The sequence below is a fragment of the Ammospiza nelsoni genome, chromosome Z (assembly GCF_027579445.1).
Source record: "Ammospiza nelsoni isolate bAmmNel1 chromosome Z, bAmmNel1.pri, whole genome shotgun sequence".
NCBI classification, from domain to species: domain Eukaryota; kingdom Metazoa; phylum Chordata; class Aves; order Passeriformes; family Passerellidae; genus Ammospiza; species Ammospiza nelsoni.
The window spans coordinates 48,857,402-48,870,216 of NC_080669.1; the positions used below are offsets into that span (position 1 = coordinate 48,857,402).

Genomic DNA, 12,815 nt, shown 5'->3' on the forward strand with positions numbered 1-12,815 from the left:
AAGTGTACAGAATTTATTTAGCATCCACAATTCTGGCATTTCCTTACATTTTAAAACTCTGCATGACAGCATTCTCAAAGGTCCCTTGTTTAACATCTGAATCATGACTTTACAATGTCCACACACGCACTGTGAAGAGTGGAATTAGATGCTACAGCAGAGCCAGCCTTGGTCTCCTCCTTGGAGACCAAACACGATCCTTTTCCTCCCATTCCCTGACAGACTTTCTTAATTCCTTTTACCATTCTGGTAACCACTGGATCCCTCCATGAGGTGACTGAATCTGACAAGCCAGTAAAAAGTTAATCAAGAAGAGAAGGGTAGGGAAGAAAACCAGGAAGGAAGTACAGAGGCATTTTCTCAGTGTGCGAGTTGCACTGGCTCCCAGTGAAGATGAAATGCACCCCATTGGGCAGAACCAGACCCCATGGAGCACAGGGGAGAAAACCAAGGCCTCCCCCTTCTTGTCAGATAAAGGCCTTCACCATGACAAGTTGGAGGACGTTATTACAAAAGTTACAGTGGGACATAACAATTGCTTAAATCTCCCCATTGATTGGGGCCCCTAGAAAAAAAAAAAAAAAAGTTCTTCCAGAAAACATCAAAATGACTGGTATTTCTTCATTCAGAGTCACAAGTCAAGTCACATGCTGGAATTATTTCACTCTAGCAATGCTTCAGTGACTCACTGGTTGGTGTGCAGTATATTACCCACAGAGAACTCATCTTTATTGTTTAGCTCATATCTACGTGGTTAGAAAACAATATAGTTTTATGCAGTCACTCTTATTTTTCTGTAGTTCAGTCACATTGGTCCAATTTTATCCAGGGGCAGCCCACCCACTTCCAGATTAAAACTAGAAAAATAGTTCTTCTGTCTTCATTAAAAGTTCTTCCTCCTTTACCCACATTACAATTGTACCCATACTCAAACAATACACTCCAGACAAGCTCTGAAGAGGTCCCTTTCTATTCTTCATACATAACAGCTCTTTGACCCACCACAACACCAAATCCTGGCAACCCTCCTGGTTAAAATAAATAAATAAGCCCTTAAACCCACCTCAAAAAAGGGATGGGGTGATCCAGCTCCCAGATGCAACACTTGGTTTGAAAATTACAGCAGCAAGTGGCCTGGGAGCAGCACTTCTGCCCCTGCGCTGAACAGCCCAGCCTTTGGCTCTGACACTGAGCAGGTGGGCTGCTGTGACCAGCGTGGGTCACACAAGAAGCCTGTGGTCCCCCACATACATGTCAGAGAGTGCCAGGCAAGACTCCCCAAAGTTTCAGAGAGACCTGGGAAGAACAGCTCTCTTCACACCATGAGTTAGGAGCAAGGATGCTAATTGTAATCATGAAGCTGCTGATTATCCTGAGCATGCAGAAAGACGTGGACGCCTTAGCTTTCCAAATTATTCCCTGCAGATCAATCCTTATTGCACAGACAGACAAATCTGGCTGTGGCCTCTCCCTTCCCCACAGTCCTCTGGACAGAGCTGGGTCTGCATCACAGATCTGCAGCATGAAATGTCCTGAAATCGGGAACGGCTTGCCACACCACTCTCCAGCTACAGACCAGCATCACTCATCACAGCAGCTGACAGGTTAGACTTGTGCACTTGGGAAAAAACGGGAAAAGCAACAAAAACCCCACCACACACTGAGCAGTCTGCAGCAAGAATCAAAGATTATTGCATCACATTCTTGTGCTGCATTCAGGGCTTTTTTGGCCTGAGCTCTCTTCCTGACATCATCTACCATGACTATCCTCCAAGTTCTGTCTCAGAGCTCATTTCCTCGTGGGAGCTTAACAGAACTACAACTACACATGCACGTTAGAAAACACTAAATATACACACACTGGCCAAGTAAGCTCTCAAAGAACAAACTTCCAGTTGGTTTGCTTATCTAGTACCAGCAATCTACTTTTTTCCAGCCTTTGTTCTTACCTTCAATATACTGATTTTATTGCAGGATGCTTTTGAAATCAGAACATTAGATATGCCTTCCCAACATAGGATTAGTGACAGGAGGCCTCTGGTGGAGGCTTCTCTGGGCTCCTGGAAGGTGGAATATATTTTTTGAGAAACTCCATCTCTTTCTAGACTGTCAAGTGCTCAGTGCTTTTAATATTACATGCTTAATTGAAAACACCTTTACACTCACTCATGTAAGTTGGGTATACTAATCCTGAACACAAAATATGTCCTCTCAGAGTTTTAAATAATCAGTGTTAACATTTATATTTAAACATTCCAACTGCAATAAATATTTAGTTTAAAAACTGTTTCAAGTGTGTATCACATAGAAAAATAAAGTACATCTGTAAGATGTCTTTAAGTACACACAGTAAAGAAACCAACAAGACTCAGCTTCCACCAAATAATAAGTACATTAATAAATTTGTACTTAAAAAAAAAAATCACATTTTCCTTTTTCCCTTCAGGAAGAGTGAATACTAACTTCAGTAATTTTGTTTCTAAATAACAGACAGGAAAGAATTTCTCTGAGAGAGATGAAAGGATTTAGGTAACACTGTATATGCAATTAGAATTCCCAAATGTTTGTATCACTGGGAGTTCCTGCGGGTGCTGGGGAAAGATTAGGCTTGATTAAACTGCAGACTCTGTAAGTTTATAAATAAACACAGTTGTGAAACACACAATAAAAATCTATTTGAGACAAAATTCAATTTATTTATGAAATATCCGAATTAAATTCCTCAGTTATTTTCAACCTAAAATTCCATTGTGCTAATGTGAGCTGAGAAATAAATGAAGTCCCTTGAAAGTGTTAGATGAAGAAGTAACAGGAAGAGAAAAAACTACTTCAGTTAAAGATTTCAATGTAGATACTTCACTGCCTATTTGGACAAAACAGAGATTTCAGATGTGTTTGTCACATGATTCCACTTTCACACAGTAATGATCTATTCAGTTCAACTGCCATTTATTTTCAGCAGTAATTACTCATTAGCAGTTGCATTTTGTCAAGACAAGATTTTGCTATTGTGAAAATATTTCCTGGGTAGTCAGGATGTCATACCATATTCTAAACTGTATGTCCCAAAGGCTGATTCAAAAATTGAAATTCTAAGGGAAAAACTCCCCAGCAACATAGTTCAACAAACAAGTTGGAGGTCAGAGAGGGAAGGACATATAAGTTTAGCAGAAGGTTCCTTTTGGTCCATGCTTTTCTTACGAAATGTCCAGGTCAATCAGACAAACAAGCAGTCCTATTCTTAACAGGGAAAATTAAGGTACTCGTTACTGACAAAATAGGTTAAAAACCAAATCTAATAATACTGAATATAGATTTGAAACTTGCGTAAGAGTTTACAGTCAATCTTGAAGAAGTTGTATTTAATCGGTTCAACCCACTCCCCAGAATACTTTACAGGGAGGAGCACATTCAGCCATTTTTTAGATTTCAAACCTGTCAGAGAAGTATCTGATATGTATTTGGGTTTAACCCACTTATTACACCATGCTGAAGAAGAAAGTACATTATGTTCCTAAAAGAGTTCAGACACTCCAAAAGCAAGCATTTCTTTTCAGGAACTTGGATTTAGACACACAATCTTCAAAATGTAGGTAAAAGAATAGCAAGCTTTTGCTGCTAGCTTGGCATGTGAGAACAACAAAAACCCCCAAAACAATTAAAATTACAAGTCAGAGCATGAAATATTCCCTTCTTTGATTTTTTTTTTTTTGCATTGTCTCTGTTTGTCTAGGCTTTGAAAATGTCCTACATTGCCTGTGTGCCAGAGAAATTGCCTTTTCAACCCATAACTCTAAGCACACTTGTTTATGTGAAATACATTGCTGAGTCAGCCTTCATCCCTCAGGTCTAATCATAAATTATACTGCCAGGCAGATTTTGTAAAAGCTTTTAGCACTGATTTAGCCATGGAGATTGAAAATAGAATACCAAAATGGAAAAAAGCAATTATTGATGGAATATTCTCTTACTTAAGCCACATATTAAGGCTCTCTAACAAAATCCTGTTTTAGTCACCTACGCAAATGACAAAAGTCAGCCCTTCAGGGCTTTTCACAGTGTAACAGAGGCTGAAGAACTGAATTAACAAAGGAACCTTGAAAGCATTAAAAGGGCTTGCGTGGGGTAGAGCTAACTGGCAAGAAGTGTGCATAGTACATGCCAATATGGGAAATGCTGTGAGGTGGGCCAAACTGCCATTTGATGCCCAAAGTCCCAGGTTATTGCATTAGCAATAAGAGTAAGATCCTAAGTGAAACTCAAAGTTTTCACAATCTATTTGGGATATTTTCTCAGCCAGCCACCTCATTCTTCTTAACAGAAGCCTCTGACAGTAAAGAAAGTAAAACATCCTTCTTTACTTTCATTTTTGTAATGCAAACATTATTCACATAGTAGACTATAAGAATATGCTTCTTTTTAAATTCTCCTTACTTACATAATAAATATACAAATGTGCCTGGGTTTTGTGTCCACAGCAATTAATCCCAGTCTTGCAGGATTAAAGATTACTGGGGTGGGCTACTTTAAAAAACCCAAAACACAAACAACCCTTTTGAGAGAAAAACTGCTTTTTGCTATGAGGAGCTCTGCAAGTTGAATTTCAATGCTTCTAACATCCACTTGCTGAATAACACCATTCACAAAGCTGAAAACAATCCATTACTCTTCAACTACAGCCATCAGCTAGAGCTGACAAATGTTTGAAACAAGTCTGAAAATAATATTCAAAATGTATCCAATTCCAAGAGTACTGCATTACATACATTAGAAGCTACAGAGAAAATATACTCTCTAATCTCATAGAATTAAAGGAAAATCACATAGGAAAAATATGTACAGCAGTTGAAAAAAGTTTCTTCTCTAGTAAATTGTATTCAGCTACGAGACACCTTACTAATTGAAAATAACCTTTTAATGACCTTTAAGCTCAACATTAGTTCATTCTGTTGGTAGCTGTCCTTCCAAAAAAATAAATAAAAATTAAGCTTCCTAGGTGTGGATTCAGTTGATTTTCCCGTTGTGTTTCATTGTAATTTAAATTCAGACTTCTCAATTTCTGTCTAGCTTCTTTCTATAAAGTTAATACAACATTTGGCAAAGAAAAAAGGAAGGACACTTGTATTTACCTTTCCCTCCCTGTCACTCAGTTCTACCCCATGAAGTGCAATCTATAGGCTCTCCATTTGTCACTGTTGTTGCTATTATCCTAAGAGCAAGGGAAAACGTTTTATATCTTTTAAGACAAACTTTTGGCAAGTCAAAGCTAAGTCCTTACACAAGAAGCTGATGCCTGTAGTCAGATTTCTGTTTTAAGTAAGAAGCTTCTATTTAAGTAGGAAGAATGAAAGCTTAATTTAAATTTTCCTTTCATGGGTTGATGAAAATGGCATTTAAAGGCCAGAAGTCGGTCCTGACAAAAGGAAGAGATTTGCCATGCTCATCAAAGGTTTAAACTGCCTTCTTCAATAGCTAGAATGAGAACATTTTAACAAACAATTAAAGCAGAATAATGCAGATCCAGTTCAGAGGTCCTTAAAAAATAAGATCGTACTCTTCTGTCGGGGTGTGTTTGACCTTGGTCTACCAGTATAATCATAAAATGGACCACTGAACCACAATGGCAGCAAGGCAAAGCAAGAATTCCATGTGTTGCCAGTCCATGCTCTTAACGCTATATCACAGATATCCATCTGTCCCATTTTCCACACATCTCTAGGAAGAAACAAATTACCACTGCTCTATCTCCTCTTTCAAAGAAATCCTGCATTAACTTATAGAAAATCAGCAACAAACTTCCTCAGTCTTTACCCAAAGGTATCAGCTTTTTGTAATCATCTACCTTATCCTCCAAACAAAAGCTCTGCTGCTACTGGCAGACCTGACCTTTTGCAAAACTCGCTGCATGAATGCTGTCAGACTGGAGCAGCTGCAGAAGCTCACCCTGTCACTCAGCCTGCCTGTCCTGTTGGTTGTTCTTCCCTGCCACTGTTGCGATTCATAATATTTAACTACAAATAAAAGAAGCAAATGTCTCCATTTTGGCTGGCATTAGAAGAACAAAGGAAAATTATGACAAACTAATGAGGTAAACCAGACAAATTGAGGAAACATGTTACGCCTCATGTGAAGATGGGAGAATGCATGCTGAAAACAGAAAGCATTCAAGTGAATGAAATACTGGAATATAAAGATATTAATGGCCTGAAAAGTATCATGAAGATAGCATATGTAATCATCTAGCCTTACAAAATTTTCCGTTTTTTTTTAAACAAAGATAATCACTATGATTCCATGTTTGGGACTCGCAACCTTACTGAATAATGCTCTGCGTAATTGTTTTTCTCCTGTGCAAATATTTACATTGTATTAGTGGAAGAGAAACCCATACTCTTCCATCCCTGACTTAAAGCATCACCACCAAGTTACACAAGAAGTCATGGCTAACTGGAAACAGCTGGTAAGCCACTTGCATCTCTGTTGTTTTATAATACCCACTAGTAATTCAGAGAGATCACATCTTACATCTGCTTCTCTTCACTTCTACATCAAAGTCTTAAATAGATAGATTGTAAGAGAAGTTGTCATTGAAGCTAGGTCTTGAGGAGAGGCACAGAAAGTCATGCTGCAGCTGCTGCAGATGTTCCTCTGTATGTTTACTAACAGCTGCCTGCTGAGTTTTAACATATTTGGAGCCAGGATTTCCAGATGTCTCCTCCAAAATTAATACAATCAACCAGGAAGTTTACAGAAATAAGTTGATCTAAAAATTTCTCCCTTCTCACAATTTTACTTCTGATTTCTGCAGAGGAACTGTACACCACAAAACAGATTTGCTGGCCTAACATAAATATGCACAAAAACAGCATATGAAATAAAAGTGATGTAGAAGATCCCAGATCATACATCACCACTTTCATGTACCAGAGACAGTCCTTGATGCTCAGCAGCACTGGTGAAGCCACTGCATTGCCTCTTCCACATGCTGTTCATATGTTATCAGCACACCAAAATAGAAGCTAAGGGTTTGGCCTGACATTGACGCCCATCACCTCTGAGGAGACATTATCCATAAAGTCTGACAGTATAAATGAAATACAAACTCAACACACTAAAATCCAATGAAAATTCATACCAGCATAGACTTGGACAAAATGTTTCTGTCCACCCTCTCCTACACTGCCCTCAAGCAAACTCATTTAGCTTGTTTCCCAAATAAGTTATTTAAACAAAAAAGAGAAACCAAGGTATGATTCACTGCTCCAAACTTCCAAGCCATGTTTTGTTATAAAATGAATCCCTGCCAAGTCCCTTTATCAAATTGATCAAATATTTTCCCACTCCTATTGAAGAATTAATGTGCAGCCACTCTTTCTTAAAAAAAATTAAAATAAAAGCCAACAAAATAGACTGTACAGAGGAATCCAGCTTCAGTGTACGCTGCATCTTATTCAAGGACTCAAACTGTTTTCAGCCAGCAACCCACAACAGCCCCTGATTATGATAAAACAGGCACTTATATTTCAGTGAAAATTTTGCAAAGATGTACACATACAAAAGAGGTGTGTGTATTTACAGACTTTCTTACCTCCTGCCAGAAATTTTTCTTTAAACAAAGAACTACCCCTTTTCCTAATGGAATGGACATTTCTAAAGTCCCAAAAAATCTAGGTGCAATTAGACAATATAAATCAAACCACAGTAATGAAACATACAGATGACCCAGTTTTCTAACCAACATAGCAAGAAGTTCTTTTCAAAGTATTTTAGTGATTTTTAGCATTAATATGCAATTTTTTTTCTGCTGGACAGTTATTGTCCCTTCCTGGAAATTTTTTTCATTCTGCACTGGGAGAAAAAAAAATGTCCCCAAACCAACATCCTACCAAAAAGTATGTAAAACAAAGCAAAACAAACAAAGAAACACTTATGCACTACAGCTAAAAGACATAGTCTATATGGGGAAGAGAAATCATTCGAAATCTCCTTCAACACAAGAGCTAATTAGATCAAACACAGATAAGACTTTCAAAATCTTTGCCTAGTATGAGTGAACAAGGACACAACTCAGGACTTCTGGATGAACTGTGTCCAGCTTTGCTTGCTGTTTCAGAGAAAACTAATCTCTCCAGTTTGTGCTAACAATTCCATTTTTGTCAAAGTCTGTAATACAGACCTGTGAAAAATACTGACATCATAAAGTTTCAGGTTTTAAGAAAGTTCACAGGAAATTCTTCATGAGCTTGTTATCAGGCAGCATCAACTGGTAAATGGCAAGTTGAAACAATTGCAAACTGTTCTGGAGAACACTAAGTTAGAAGGAGATTTGATAAAAGGACATTCAAAACAGTCTTGGCTCAATATCCTTTTCCAAACAAGCATGGTATATACTTGTTATTGACCAACACTCAAACTGCTGCTATAGGAGCTTATCTATCAGCCTCCCATTTGCTCTGCATCTCTATTTTCTTTCCCTTTCTGCGGTAAAAGTCATCTTGAAAATGTGAGTAGGATAGCAGTAAGACTTTGAATCTGAGAACATCAGACTTTGTAAATAGCTAGTGTTTTCTTATTAACCCTGGGATAAGAAAAAAACCCCAATACCATCACTCACTTTCAGGAGGACCATCTTAGAACTTACAGATCAAACTTCACTGTCCCCACTTCGGTCGTACATTAACACAACCAAAATGGTTGCTCTCACTAAAGGTACAGTAGCACCCTCTCTTTAGATAAAGAACTACAAATTGTCTCTCAGACGTAAAATCATTGCTTGAATACTAATTATTTTTATAAAATGTAAATGTCACCTTAGAAAAAGAAAGAACTGTATGAAGCAACTCTGCATTTCAAAGGTGGCAGCTATAGGTAAACAAAATACTGTGGTAGAATACTGCAGTGACAGAAGCTACATAATTTATAGTTTCTACAACACTGCAAACTCTGGAGTGTATTCCTACAATGGCTGAAAAGAAGTGGAAGTTAAGCAGTATGGAATGCTTTTCTTTGAATATAGCTATAGGAAAGCTTTCCACTTACCAAAGAAAGGACTGGAATCTGCTCTTGATTCACTAATGTAAGGCATACAACTTACCAAATGTCTGTGTGATTTAGCATCTCAAGATTTTCTTTTCTCCTTCTGCAAAACTCTAGCTCCCCTTAGCCTCTTCTACTTTAGAAAGGACAATTCATCTACCCAAGAACTGCTCTGCACCGAAAGCTGAGCTCTGCCTTGAAACAAAGGGGCACAGTTCAATTTGCCTTTCAAAAGGAGCAAGAAGGTAATTCTGTTCAGCTACAACTAACAGATATAATACTATCCAGTAATAAGTAACATCAATGCTAACATTTAAAAATCAAAGGTAGTAATAATTATCTGGGGCAATGCCTCTAATTTTATAAAAATTATAAAGCCAGTATGTTAATCAGTACAGCTGCTGTCAACACTTATTGTGTTAGCCATCATGCACAAGTCAGCAAAATGCTTTAGCAACTGGAAAACTCTGTCTAGATCTTTATCAAGAGCTGATCAGAATAATAAGATCACAAAGACTTGTCCATTCATTTAATTAAAATAACATATTCCTTACTGCAGCATGTACTTCTTTACATGTCAGCAAACCACTTCATTCCATCACTTTAAAAATAACTTTTCCATGGCAAAACCATCTATTTTGCTGTAAGAAATTTATATCAAATGATACAAGTTTTACTCAACAGACTTTGTTCTAGACTATGTCATAGAAATATCAGACTGTTAATGCCCTGAGAGAGTTCAGTCTAACTAGATCTTTTTCTTGATCCTCAAATCAAAGAATTTAAACAAATTAAGCTGTGAGTTGCAAACTATTTATAAATTAAAAAGCAGGAGAGTATCAGCCATTCACAAAAGATTCAATGGATTTTTCCATCTTAATATACTCATGTCCCAAAGATGAACAATGCTTTTGGTCCAAAAATAATTAGCACAATGACAAAAGGTCCAGTGTTTTATATACTGTTCTCTATCTCTTGCTCTCCTCTTCTCAGACTTCTGAAATATCCATGGCTATTATCTGCAACATTTCTCTCTGAGCCTCTTTTAATCCTGTGATTTATGGACTCCCAAAGTGAAAAAAACCCTCAAATATAATGAGGTAGAAGAAATAAAGCCACTTAATAGTGTTCTAGGAAGAACTTTTTGCAGGATTTTTCAAATAACATGCGAAATTCTGTGAAGTTCTAGAGGACTGTTTTATCATGAGGTGTGTTTCAACATATACTTCACTACTAAAGGCGTAGTAGCTCTCACTGCAGCCAACTGGAATTTTACACATACCTTCAGAGAATACTGGGCAGACGTGTACCTGCGTCACTACAGATACAGATACACCCTTCCTTGTTCAAATGTAATTGCATGCACACAAACAGCACATGAATAGCTCTTGCAAAAGCCACAGCTGTTTCTCACTTCAAGTATTAAATCCAGGTGGATCATATAACGACTCTTACAGTTGTGTTGACCACTCTAAGTTTTAACATCACCAACATTTTAAAAATGTGTAAAGAAATTGGGTGGATTAGGCCACCCTGGTTGGAAAATCTGACAAAATATGTAACTTCATATAATTCTCACTGATTTAGGCATGATACACATTGCTGGACCTATACAATAGATACTGCATCATTGCACTCTTTGCCAGTTAGCAAATGCGACTAACATACACAAACACCTGAGAATATAGAACTGATCTATAGACTAAATTCAAGCGGAAAATGGTCTCACTTTCTCTTCACCCAAGAGTCTGCTATTCTGACTCCTGTTTCTGCTGGATAAGATTGTAAATATTCATAGGAATATCTAAAGTCCAGCTCTATGGATCTATTTTGGAACATGATCCTGTTACTAAATACATTATGTTTTATATTACATTAGCTTCCAATGAATCACACTGTAAAGTTCTGTGTCACATTATTGAATATATTATGTTTTGCAAATATTAAGTCAAACTTATATAGTCCCTTTGCGAAGCAATGGGTATAATTACTTAAATCAATACTTATTATTTCATCAGCTGGCACAGAAAACAAAGTTCCATCCTCAAAATACCACTGCACAGTTCCCAGTGTTATTAATTTCTTTTTTATTAGCATGGATAATACCACAAAAATATGCTGCTAGCTGAACCTACAAGCATGATCCTGTAAAGAAATGTGCAACTATAGCCGATACCTATCGAAACCAAGTGAGCTCAAATGATTTCTAGCTCTTGTGATTTTATCATGAGTCATATCTAGTGTTTTCCTTGAGTCACACATTTAGGAGCCTCAACCATGGTGCCCATAATTACATTTTACAATTTCATTACTGCGGTGAGAAAGAGAGGAATCTGTCAGTTTACATATATGCATCAAGACACTAAGCATGCAGGCCTTGGTCTCATGCCAGACTATTTTGTATCAAATTTTGGTGATACAAAACCAAGACACAGTTACAAAATGGTAATTTCTGAGTGAATGCTCAACAAGATCCACATACATGAATTCCAATGTGTCTCCTTTGCTGTGTAAAAATTTCAGAAATTGAAAGAACTTTCATTTTTTTTCCTCACAGAGAATAACAAGTGTTTATTGGACAGCTTTTGATAGCAATGGTATGCAATTTCACCCATGTATAAGATGGAACAAGCCCAAAACTGCAGGGACATAGATGAAGTTAAATCTTATGGTTGGGTTATTTTTTCCTCTACCAACCAAATAAAATTAATGAGTAGTATCAGTAAGTAAACAACACTGACTGGGCCTTGGTTGCTAAAAGCTGTTATTCTCTTCCATGATTTCAAAATGATTCAAATGTTATTCAAGGTACAAGTGGGCATGTGAATCAACCATTTATAAATCAGAGGGTGACTGAGAAAACAAGTGAAGACATAGTTTTATATTTCAAAATTCATCTCCTCTGAAAAGCCTTGAAACTCCTACTAAGTTTTTGAAAAGCCATAAACAAACTGCCTTTCAATATCCACATAAACATCTGTAAATCGGAACCATTGCTGAGAGCAGATTCTGCCATTGCAGCACTGACCAAAACAACTTAAGGCAGTAGAGGAACAAGGAAAAAAAACTTCTCCTGCCCTCATTTGCAACACGTAAAACTTCCTCTCAGGTTGCACCCAGCAGGAAGTAATTCTGATTCCGCAATGGATTAAGTAGACGAACAAACAGACCTCTGTCACATCAAACTGTTACGATATTTCATATTTTAACTAACTTACCATTTAATATGGAAAACCAAAAAGAGCCCAAAATAAACTCTCTCCACAAGACATATTCAAGCAAGCATGGACATAAGGGTTCAACAGAGCTTAATGCAGTATGGGAAATTTGCAACAAAATCAATGATGAGCTTCTAGAACATGCTGTCATTTGCTAAAATAAGTAATAATGTGCTCTGGCTGCTATTCTTAAAAACATTCCCATCTGGCCTCATCAAACAGGAGAAAAGTCATGCAATTTTCATGGCACCCAAAGCCTCAAACCCAGACACTCATCACCTAGGTGTTAGCAAGCCCTTACACAAGGCTTCTCAAATTACTGCTTCCCACCAAGACCTGAAACTGGCTCCCTTTAACATCTGTTAATCTAATTGGTTCCTATGAGCCCATAACAATTAAACCTGTTGTTGCAAGGAGCAACAGGGAAAGGGGATTTTATATATCCACAGCTGGGCTGTTAGCAGAACAAATGGACAGCATCTTACTCAAGGGCTCTCGCCAAAATTCAGTTACTAAACTGTGAGAAAAAGAACAAGCCTCAGATGAAGCTGATGGCCTCAG

At 37.5% G+C, this 12,815-nt stretch overlaps 1 protein-coding gene across 1 annotated transcript in view; it reads right to left on the reverse strand.

The window, feature by feature from the left end:
- Positions 1-12,815, reverse strand: part of LHFPL2 (LHFPL tetraspan subfamily member 2) — a 118,116-nt gene that overhangs the window by 36,393 nt on the left and 68,908 nt on the right. The window lies entirely within an intron of this gene.